Source organism: Antedon mediterranea, chromosome 1, assembly GCF_964355755.1.
Source record: "Antedon mediterranea chromosome 1, ecAntMedi1.1, whole genome shotgun sequence".
In the NCBI taxonomy this organism is placed as follows: domain Eukaryota; kingdom Metazoa; phylum Echinodermata; class Crinoidea; order Comatulida; family Antedonidae; genus Antedon; species Antedon mediterranea.
The window spans coordinates 13,946,381-13,957,969 of record NC_092670.1 but is presented as its reverse complement, the minus strand read 5'-3'; the positions used below and the strand labels follow the sequence as shown (position 1 = coordinate 13,957,969).

The window sequence follows — 11,589 nt, the reverse complement described above, 5'->3', positions numbered from 1 at the left end:
AAATAAGTAAGAATATTCCGATTTGTATTTTTTGAATTCTTGTTTTAAGCAATATTTTTCTTAAAATAAGTAAGAATATTCCGATTTGTATTTTTTGAATTCTTGTTTCAAGCAATATATTTCTTAAAATAAGTAAGAATATTCCGATTTTTATTTGTAGAATTCTTGTTTCAAGCAATATTTTTCTTAAAATAAGTAAGAATATTCCGGTTTGTATTTTTTAGAATTCTTGTTTTAAGCAATATTTTTCTTAAAATAAGTAAGAATATTCCGATTTATATTTTTAGTTTTCTTGTTTCAAGCAATATATTTCTTAAAATAAGTAAGAATATTCCGATTTTTATTTGTAGAATTCTTGTTTCAAGCAAAACTTTTTTTAAAATAAGTAAACAAGAAGTCTATCAAATAAAAACCAGTAAATGTTTACTTATTTTAAGAAAAGTATTGCTTGAAACAAGAATTCTATCAAATTAAAATTCGTAAATTCTTACTTATATTGGGAAAAAAATTGCTTGAAACAAGAATTCTATAAAATATAAATCATTAAAAATTTATTTTAAGAACGATAAATGAATACTCATTTTAAGAAATATTTTACTTAAACAAATAAATTCAAGAATTTTATAAAACATAATATTAACAATACTGTTATTTTCATTAAGAACTACAATTTACATGACATTAGGTACAATAATATATACAACTTCTTTAAAACAAACTTGTTTTTATTAATAATAAAATGCCATCAAAAGAAAACTTAAAAACATTAAAATGGTAAAATACAAATTTCGTAAAATTCTTCTCCCGCACCTGGGCTTTAAACTATTAGGTGTCTTTAAATTTATTAAGGTATACTAATGATGATTCAACAGCCTTTGTCAAGTGTACAGGTGTGTTTTCATCACAAATCACTAACTGTTAAAGGATAGTGAGGCCTACTTCTTTTCATTTTGGATAATCGAAATCCAGAAGGTAAAAAGTGGAGAGGAGAGTAACTAGAGCCTCATCTAATTTTGCTTTCTTTGTAGTTAGAATTGTTTGCTAAACTTTAATGTAGGCCATTTCTGTGTACAAAAGCAATACCGGCATATTACCTGATCGGCGTGAAGACCAGGATTCTGGATCTTTATTCATGTTCCTAAAAATGAAAAGAGATTAATATAGTTTTAGTTATTACTGTATTTAAAATATGTGTAACATCATCAACTAATTGGGTACGGTGTGGTTTTAGAGTCCTATATCTGGGGCGGTAAACACAAAAACATGACGCAATATTAGAACGGTGGTAAGAATAATTTTACATTATAAGACATAAGGGTGGGTGGAATATGCATTTGAACTTTTTAATCACAAACTTTGCCCTGTTTATACCGATCCCAAAGACAGGCCTGGCTGTATCTATTATTTTTAGTTAAATTATTAGGGTCTAAATTTATTTTTAATATTACTATTTAGGAAGACAATACGCAAAACGGTGCTCAATCCTGATTGATGTTTTTATTCTGTATCAATGTTTATAATAACAATCATACAATTAAATGTAAATTTTGTTTAATTGTTTGATTTTAATAAATTATTGTAAACATAGTATATACCTCGAATTTTAAGCTAAGATAAATTTGATTTTAAAAAAACACTTTAAGATATTTTTTTTTAATGTACATAATGTTACTTGTATTTTAAATTTAAAAAAACACTAAATACCTTCAAGGTCGGCAGACTTTTTTTGATGAGTTTTTCCCAACAAATATGTTTGACAGATTTGACAACATATGGGTTATCTTTGAACCTAACCAAAAATAACAAATTGAAAACATTATATTATATAAATTTATTTAAATGAGTGGAATAATGTATGGACATAAACTTGATATACTGTAGCTCAAATTTTTAATAATGTAGCCTACAGTTTTGTAGGTGGTCAATGTAAAAGGAAGGGGAAAGGGTGGGCTGGCCAGGAGAGCATTAATATGTCAAAAATTAATATTCATAAGTCATTTATTTAATTTTAGTTGTCAAAGGGAGGAGTGCATGACACTAGCTTGAGTCGAACCAAGCTGTTAAAAATACGTACACAATATGTACACGTATTTTCCTCACTACCATTGGTCCATTATAAAAATATTTATGAATAGATAAAAGTACAAAAACATACACTGTACTTACCAGATGGAGGACTGGTGTTTCTCTTTAAAATACCAAAATAAACTATATTATTCTCTTCTTTGGAAAAATTTGCTAAGCACTTTTTTAAAAAGCTTTCTTTTGTATTTCATTCCTCTTTGCCTAGTAATAATTAGTATCCTTCGAACTTCTTCAATTACCTAACAAATAATTTAAGATATTGTAAATAACACAGTTTTTTAAAAAGAAATTTAATATAACAATTTTAGTTATGCAGTACGTATGTTTTTTGTTTGTTTTTTTAGTATGTTTTTTTAAAAATTTAGAGTTAAAAACATTAAGTTTCAATATCGATGTGATCACTTCGGGAATTACTTAGTGTGTACAATTAATTAAATATAAAGAAGTGTTTTTAAATGTCATTATATTTTTCATTGAAATATGTGTATATAATATAATCCTTCGTAGATATTTCATGGCTACATTGCAAAATAACTGTTACATTATAATTGTATTATCTATTATTAGGCCTTCCTTATACCTAGCCTAGCCTAGCTGAAATAGGTCCGACAATATTTGTCCCCTCTGTCAATGTCTGAACTAAAATGCTAAGCTAAACCTATACACCTGTCCGTCAGTACAGGCATAGTAGGCTAGCCTAGACCTACTAGTTCCAGGCCTACAGTATTACTAACTAGGAAGGAGCCTAGGCTAGCTAGGCCTAGCCTAGACTGCTGGCAGATTAAAATATAATTATTAGGCCTACGAACCTGTTAAAATGCGTAACATGTTGGCCACTTCTTCATCTATTTCTCGGATCTTCAACAAAGCGTCTTCCTTCGACATTATATTAGACTAATCTTACTAGGCCTATTGAAGCATTTAATAAATAAATTGCGATGAAAGGTGTCTTTTACTTACAAACTCTAGATTTTGAATGATTACTTTAAAAAACCGTTGGCCATGATCCCGCCGGGAGCTAGGTCATCGACCACACAGTGTTGTTTTTCAACTATAACCAAAAATTTATCGCTGGCCTTTTACCCAGAATGTATAAGGTCATTATACTGCTCAACGTTAAAGCATGGAGGTATAAACCTCCATGGTGATTAAAGTAAATCTATAAAACGTCTGGACCAACAGTAATACGACAGACAATAATAATGACACATGTTTGTTGCAGTCCGAAAAAAAGCGATAAGTTGGTGCCAGTAAACTGAAGTAGGTACAGTATTTGCTACCCTATTTGCTAAGGCATTATAATTCAATTCATGGAAATACTCCGAATTTTCGAGTAACATGTGGAATTGGTGGTTCGCTGCCCGGCAAGCTTTGGAATTTACAATTCGTTTTACAAGCATGTCATAAGACGCCATTTTAAGGACGAGTATAACAATCGGCAACCTCCTGCAGTTGACGATGGAAACATCAGTATATAAGTATGCCTGGAGAAAACTAGGATGCCAATTGAGGATGAAGTAGAACTAGGCCTAGACTAGGAGACTGACGAAGTTAATGAAGAAAAAAACTATTATAACGGGGATGAGTTATCAACTGACGATAGTAGTAGTGATAATTCTAGTATTGTTATACTGTTAATGATTGTTTAATATTAATTATCTTGTTGATGCTCAGCAAGAAGGCCTACTAACTAGAGGATGAACAAGCAGATAATAGTATAAAAAATGCTGATTTCTTTCTACAAAAATTAAAGGAGAGAAACAAGATTCCACAGGTAAGCCATTTTGCTTTAAAATTACAACAATTATGCATTTTAAACTATTTTTTATTAGAGAAATACGTCTATTTCCTAGGCCTTGCTGGTACTGTTATTATACAGGACTATTAGCTATAGTAACTATAGGACTTGGGTACTAGGCCTAGGCCTAGGCATTATACACTCTAAGTTTATGTTGCATTTTTTTGTGACCAATTTCATTGTTACAAATAACATTTTTTTTGTTAGGCTGCATAGCTCCCCAACTAAAGCACAACTTAGTTTTTAAATATATTAAAACTTGAATATAAAAAATATTAAATCAATATTATTTTCTTTAGGTTGCAGTGCAATCGATTATTCAAAGCACAAACAGTTTGATTACCCAGATTCTTTCATCAGTTGAAACTGAAGTGCTAACTGCTCTACCGTTGTGTGAATATAAGGATATTGACAATCTATTTTAAGTAAAACATTTCTCAAAATAAGTATTTTTAAGAATATTAAAATAGAATTGACTTCAATTCAAGCAAAAAAGTCTTGATATGATATACTGTAGTATGATATTGACTTCTTATCTTAAGTAAAACATTTCTCAAAATAAGTATTTTTAAAAATATTGCGAATCTCAATTTAAGCAAAAATAGTCTTGATAAGATAGTATGATATTGACTTCTTATTGTAAGTAAAACATTTCTCAAAATAAGTATTTTAAAGAATATTGCGAATCTTGATTCAAGTAAAAATAGTCTTGATAAGATAGTATGATATTGACTTCTTATTTTAAGTAAAACATTTCTCAAAATCAGAATATTGCGAATCTGAATTCAAGCAAAAATAGTCTTGATAGGATAGTATGATATTGACTTCTTATTTTAAGTAAAACATTTTTCAAAATAAGTATTTTTTTAAATATTGCGAATCTCAATTTAAGCAAAAATAGTCTTGATAAGATAGTATGATATTGACTTCTTATTTTAAGTAAAACATTTCTCGAAATAAGTATTTTTAAGAATATTGCGAATCTTGATTCAAGTAAAAATAGTCTTGATAAGATAGTATGATATTGACTTCTTATTTTAAGTAAAACATTTCTCAAAATCAGAATATTGCGAATCTGAATTCAAGCAAAAATAGTCTTGATAGGATAGTATGATATTGACTTCTTATTTTAAGTAAAACATTTTTCAAAATAAGTATTTTTTTAAATATTGCGAATCTCAATTTAAGCAAAAATAGTCTTGATAAGATAGTATGATATTGACTTCTTATTTTAAGTAAAACATTTCTCGAAATAAGTATTTTTAAGAATATTGCGAATCTTGATTCAAGTAAAAATAGTCTTGATAAGATAGTATGATATTGACTTCTTATTTTAAGTAAAACATTTCTCAAAATAAGTATTTTTTAAAATATTGCGAATCTCAATTTAAGCAAAAATAGTCTTGATAAGATAGTATGATATTGACTTCTTATTTTAAGTAAAACATTTCTCAAAATAAGTATTTTTAAGAATATTGCGAAACCTAATTTAAGAAACTTTGTCTTACCTAGAAAAATATTTATTGTTTTAAGTAATTTTTAGAATTCATCAATCTTGATTTAAGAAAAATTATTCTTGATAGGGATAAATATAATATTGATTTCTTATTTTAAGTAAAATACTTTTCAAATTAAGTATTTTCAAATCTTGTTTTAAGCAAAACTATTCTTAATAAGAAGAGAATGATATTGACTTCTTATTTTAAGTAAAATATTTCTTGTAATAAGCATTTTCAAGAATATTGCGAATCTTGATTCAAGTAAAAATAATCTTGATAAGGGTAGTGTGAAATTGACTTCTTATTTTAAGTAAAATATTTCTCAAAACAAGTATTTTCAAGACTATTGCGAAACCTAATTTAAGAAACTTTGTCTTACCTAGAAAAATATTGATTGTTTTAAGTAATTTTTATAATTCATCAATCTTGATTTAAGAAAAATTATTCTTGATAGGGATAAATATAATATAGATTTCTTATTTTAAGTAAAATACTTTTCAAATTAAGTATTTTCAAATCTTGTTTTAAGCAAAACTATTCTTAATAAGAAGAGAATGATATTGACTTCTTATTTTAAGTAAAATATTTCTTGTAATAAGCATTTTCAAGAATATTGCAAAACTTAATTTAAGAAAATGTGTCTTTTCTAGAAAATTATTTCTTGTTTTAAGTAATTTTAAATCTTGACAAGAAAAAAAATACTTATTTTAAGAATTTTTTCTTAAAACAAGATTTTTTTTTCTTGCTTAGAATTTCAAATTTTGCTGTGTACTCGTACTTTCGTGAGTATAGTACTGTAGTAAGATATTTTCTTCCGTTAACTAATTGCTTAAAGTGAATTAGTATTGATTTGACAGATAATTGTTTTCAATTGCTAAACTTGATAAGTAGTATGTCTTGTTTTTCTGTGAACCCATTACTATTTTCTCCCCTTTTTTTTTGTTTATCTTATAGGTTCGTCACATATTTATTTCATCAGTATCCAATACTTCACACACATTACGGATAAGCCTAATTATTTATTTATCTTTTTGTGCGGATATGCCTACAAGTTCTATTTTGTGAGTACATCATTTAGAGAAATATTTCATTTTACCGTATGGATTCTGGTATACTGTCTCTTTTTACTCGGGGTACCCGAGTCTAGGACTTACTCATTTTCTCCTCCTCCTCCATCTGGACACTATTGAGTAAAAAGTGCGATTTTTAAAGTACTACTCGTACTTTCGTGAGTATAGTACTGTAGTAAGATATTTTCTTCCGTTAACTAATTGCTTAAAGTGAATTAGTATTGATTTGACAGATAATTGTTTTCAATTGCTAAACTTGATAAGTAGTATGTCTTGTTTTTCTGTGAACCCATTACTATTTTCTCCCCTTTTTTTTTTGTTTATCTTATAGGTTCGTCACATATTTATTTCATCAGTATCCAATACTTCACACACATAACCTTTTTGTCTTTTCCAGATATTATTAAATCATCTCACGATTTATTTATTCAATTAAATTTATTATGTTTATAATAATAATATATACATTGTTTGAAGGTTTGTATGGCGAAATCAAATGTTGATAAAGTTTGCGGTACACCACGTGTATTAGTTCTGAAAGATCTGTTGAGTTGCTCGACGTTTCGATCAATATGCTTTGATCGTCCCTCAGGAGTGAGAATGGATATTGATCGAAACGTCGAGAAACTCAACAGTTCTTTTCAGAACTAATACACGTGGTGTACCGCAAACTTTATATCAACAATAATATATACAATTATAAATACAATTATTTCTTTTAATGTAGCCTACTGTAAATTTCTGACAAAACATTTTGTTGGTTAAAAATGTTACAACCTTATGAACCGTCTGTTACTTCAAATCAAATATTCATACGTAACTTCTTTCATTGAATCAAATGCTCGCGTTATATGAAATATCACGCAAAAGAAAATTTTTTAGTAGCCATTAGACAGTCTGTCCTGATAATGCGGCGACTCGACTGGTCAATGTATCTCTCTCTCACTACTAGGCGGCGTTATCTGCTAACAGTTTGAAGAGCTGATATTGATAATATAATTTAAATTCCATGCAGTATATTGTATGAGCGGAATTCTTAAAATTATTAAGAGAAAAGCTTTGGTGTTGTATATTGTATCGGTCGTGCCTGAAACAACTTATTTTTATTTATAAAGAATGGATGAAAGAATATATTGTTGATTGTATCAAACGACATGAGACTATGGTGACAGGTAAGTCATTCTCTAGGCCTATATCATAGCACAATGTACACTTAGAAGGAATTCGTAATGTACATCAGAAATCAATACTTTAATGATATTCGTTCCTCTAATGTATTTTCTTTTACTAATAGCTGAATGTGAAATGTGTTTTGAATACTACGTTCTGTATACTGGAACTGCGTAGTTGTTCCTCGTTCCTCATCTGTTTTTTATTGTTAGCCCTTCCCTGGTATGCTTTAGCAAGCCCAGGTTAAAATGATATTGAGGCAATAAGTGGAGGGTCCCCTTGCTCGGAACCATCGACGCCAAACGCTGTTTATTATGCTTTAGACCTATATCCATTTATTATGGTTCCAACCGTGGTAGCAACTGGGCATAGGTAGGCCTATACATTGATCAACAGGCCTAACAATAGTCCGTGGTCCCTTTGAATGATTAGTGTGGTTGTCCAGGAACCGTTGAGTCGCCTGTGCAAGTACCGGGTTAAAATACCCGGAGCATGCCCTTACACATGCTCTTTTTAGGCACACATTTTTGTCGGAGTCATTTCTATGCCTTCTTATTTGCTATGAAATCTGCCACAGTCATACTACATAATTATCCACATATTCTCTACGCCCATTACCACTGTCAGTATGTTGTAACGCAATAAATTGGTCGTATAAATGCTCATCCAAAAAAAGCGGAACATTTCAGATTTTATATATTTTCTATCTCTTTAATCCTCCTCGATCTCATCAGGGATATCATCACCCCCTTTAATCAGTAGGTCTACGTTAGAGCCGAACTTGTAGTCACATTATGATTTATTACTGGTGTTATAATATACCGTTAGCCGGCATGACTCGCATACTTACAACAATATCAAGTTTCATAATTATCTTTATAAATAATATAAAACAAATTACAATGTAATTTGGAAATTTCCAAATTGGAAAAACATATCGATGAGATTTATCGTCTGAACTATAGTGCTACATAGTCATAAGGTTACTTTTCACTGAAGTGCATGATACTAAATGTTTCGAATTTTGTACACATCAGAATTATTATCTTTTTGGCTAGTTTTGCATTCCATACATCCAGCATTTGGATACGTAAAATCAATGTCCAATTCGTGAAAACGTATCTCGAGAAAAGATTTCCCAGCTGTGATAAGAAATAATCATATTATGTAAGGCTACTGTATACATATTTCTAAGCATGCACAAACAATACAGATTATAATAGTATAACTTTATACAGAATACTCCCTTAAAGGGCGACTCCGGGATTAAATTTGAAATATTAATTCTTCCTACAGACATGATCAATAGCACCTAATTTTTCCATCTGTTTTTGGCAATAGTTTTTTTTTTTCATGTTGGCATTCTCTCTCTGTTGGTATCCTGTCCTCCTTACATTTTTACATTAAAATTGCTTTTTTTCACTACGAGAACATTCGTTTCGATTAATATCTCTTTCAATACCGACTCCATATCTTCAAATAATTATCTAATAATTATATTCTAATATACGTTTCTTTTTTCTGCTGCACTTCAGCAGGTTTCACTATTGTTCTTTTTCATTTACCTCTTTAGTTATACTTCATTTCTATTTTACCCACCAATCTATAAACATAGTGAAATTAGCGCCTCCAACGATTATTATGACATTATATACAACTCTCGATTGTAGACGCGCCTGTTCGCCATTTCTTCCTCTAACCATGGAGCTATAAAAGTATACAGCTACATGCTCAAACAATTAACTTCCCCGTATTGTATATGATGCTGTTAAGTATCTTAGATGTTAACCATAATTTTATATGCATCCTGGCATATGTTTATTAGGGTATTGTATATTATAACAATTTCTCATGTGACCCTGCATTATGCTTTTGCTTATGTTACTACTGTTATCGACAGTTGCCTAGATAAAGAAAATAAAGTATTTTTAGTTAAATTCCCCTTTGCAGTTTAAACCTACTAAGTGCATGTACTATTATAGTATCTATAATATCATTCATAATAGGCCTACTATAGAGTACGGGAATTTAATTGATACACTTTGTACTATAATTGATATTATCATTGTTAATAATTAATGCAACACGAGTTCAATGTTTATTGTTTATATGAATGATTGCCATAATATTTGAATATCATTATACGTTACAGAAATAAATATGCATAAAACAAGGAGTATTTACATAATATATCATGATGTCGGGAATATCGTGCATTTAAAATAACTGACATCAACACAACAAGATATTACAATTGTTATGAATTATAAGCTTGCTTCCCATTAGGATGAATGAGTTGACCAACCACAGGCGAAAATTCGGATGACCCCTCGTGTTGTAATTGGTCAACATGTACTTCCGCGCGTTTTAACCCGTTAGATTAATATTTGGCATTTTCAGCCTCTGTTGTTCACGGTTCTGTAGGCCTAATCATCATTCCATGAGTTGCATTTAACATAATAGCCTTTAGGGCACATTTTTGGTTAAACAGTGCCTTATAGTATGCTATGGATTATATCGTCGTTTCTATTTTTGTCTCTTTTTCAAAATAGAATGGACAACTTTTCGATCAACGACACACATACGAACGCCGAAACAAAGGGACTGGATTTAACTTTCAAATCATTGAAACAATCCTCAGTTGGACTTGCTCTCGCCATAATCTACCTCGTTGTAACCATACTAGCTGTGTTGGGAAACTTTACAGTGTTGGCCGGATTCATCGTCTCTCGACCGCTACATCACAAGAAAAGCGTCTTCGTTGTTTCGCTTACATGTGCTGACTTCTTAACTTCATTTTTCGCTTTTCTAATATTCTTTGATATACCGAAATCTGATGAATTACAAATTGTAAATTATTGTATCTTTTTAACGTCCGTTGTATCATTGACAGCGATTGGCATCGATAGATACATTGCTATTGTAGCGTTTCCATTGGTTTATGCGTCTAGCGTTATGAGTAAAACCTTGTTTTTCGTTTTGCTACTTTTATGGAGCGTGCCGGTTTTTGTCTGGATTATACTATTTAAAATATTAAACGATTACAACATTATGGATTTCTTAATAGGAATATTTGTAATCGTTTTACTATTTTTAAACACCTGTGTGTATTTTGCGATATATCGCTATGTTAAAGACCAAGAACGAGAACTGAGAGCTTTTGGCAGAAATTTTAATCGCGTGAAACGTACCAGACATGTACTTAAAGTATTCGCGGCTATAACAGGGATTATGTGGTTGTGCTGGTTCCCGTCCATTATCTTCATAGTCATTCGATTTTGCGCAGATGGTATGACACGTGACGTATGGGTATATGGATCATTATGTGTACGGATCTTGATACGTGTGAATAGCATGGCGAATCCACCGATCTACTGGTGGAAAATCCCAGAGTACAGAAGAGCATTGCAATGCATTATTGGAAAATCATTGGCCTGGATCCATAGTGATATCAGTTTGAGTGATTTAGCACAGTTTCCAACTCCTGTGTGAACACATGGTTAGCGTATAAATAGTATGGCGAATCTACCGATTTATTGGTGGAAAATCCCTGAGTAAAAAAATGCATTGTAATGCATTATTGGAAAATCATTGTCCTGTATCCATAGTGATATCAGTTTGAGTGATTTAGCACAGTTTCCAACTCCTGTGTGAACATATGATCAACGTATGAATAGTGTGGCGAACCACCGATTTATTGGTGGTGGAAAATCCCAGAGTAGAGAAATGCATTGCAATACATTATTGGAAAATCATTGGCCTGTATCCATAGTGATATAAGTTTGAGTGAGTTAGCACAGTTTCCAACTCCTGTGTGAACACATGATTAACGTATGAATAGTGTGGCGAATCCACCGATTTATTGGTGGAAAATCCCAGAGTATATAAACTCTTGTGTGAACACATGGTATGAAACATGAAAATGAAACATCGTCATTTACCAGACGAGTATTATACGAGTATTACT

At 30.5% G+C, this 11,589-nt stretch overlaps 1 long non-coding RNA gene across 3 annotated transcripts; it reads right to left on the bottom strand.

The window, feature by feature from the left end:
- Window positions 1-632: 632 nt before the first annotated feature.
- LOC140046814 (uncharacterized) lies at window positions 633-4,277 on the bottom strand. 3 transcript variants are annotated; one of them, XR_011844859.1, is made up of 5 exons: window positions 4,227-4,277; window positions 2,895-2,994; window positions 2,167-2,324; window positions 1,705-1,789; window positions 633-1,138 (listed from the first exon to the last, which is right to left on the bottom strand). It is a non-coding gene; the product is annotated as an uncharacterized lncRNA (long non-coding RNA). The 3 variants fall into 3 exon arrangements; XR_011844857.1 differs by lacking the exons at window positions 2,895-2,994; window positions 4,227-4,277 and adding an exon at window positions 3,046-3,118; XR_011844858.1 differs by lacking the exon at window positions 4,227-4,277 and having other exon boundaries at window positions 2,895-3,035.
- Between the last annotated feature and the right edge of the window lie 7,312 nt (window positions 4,278-11,589).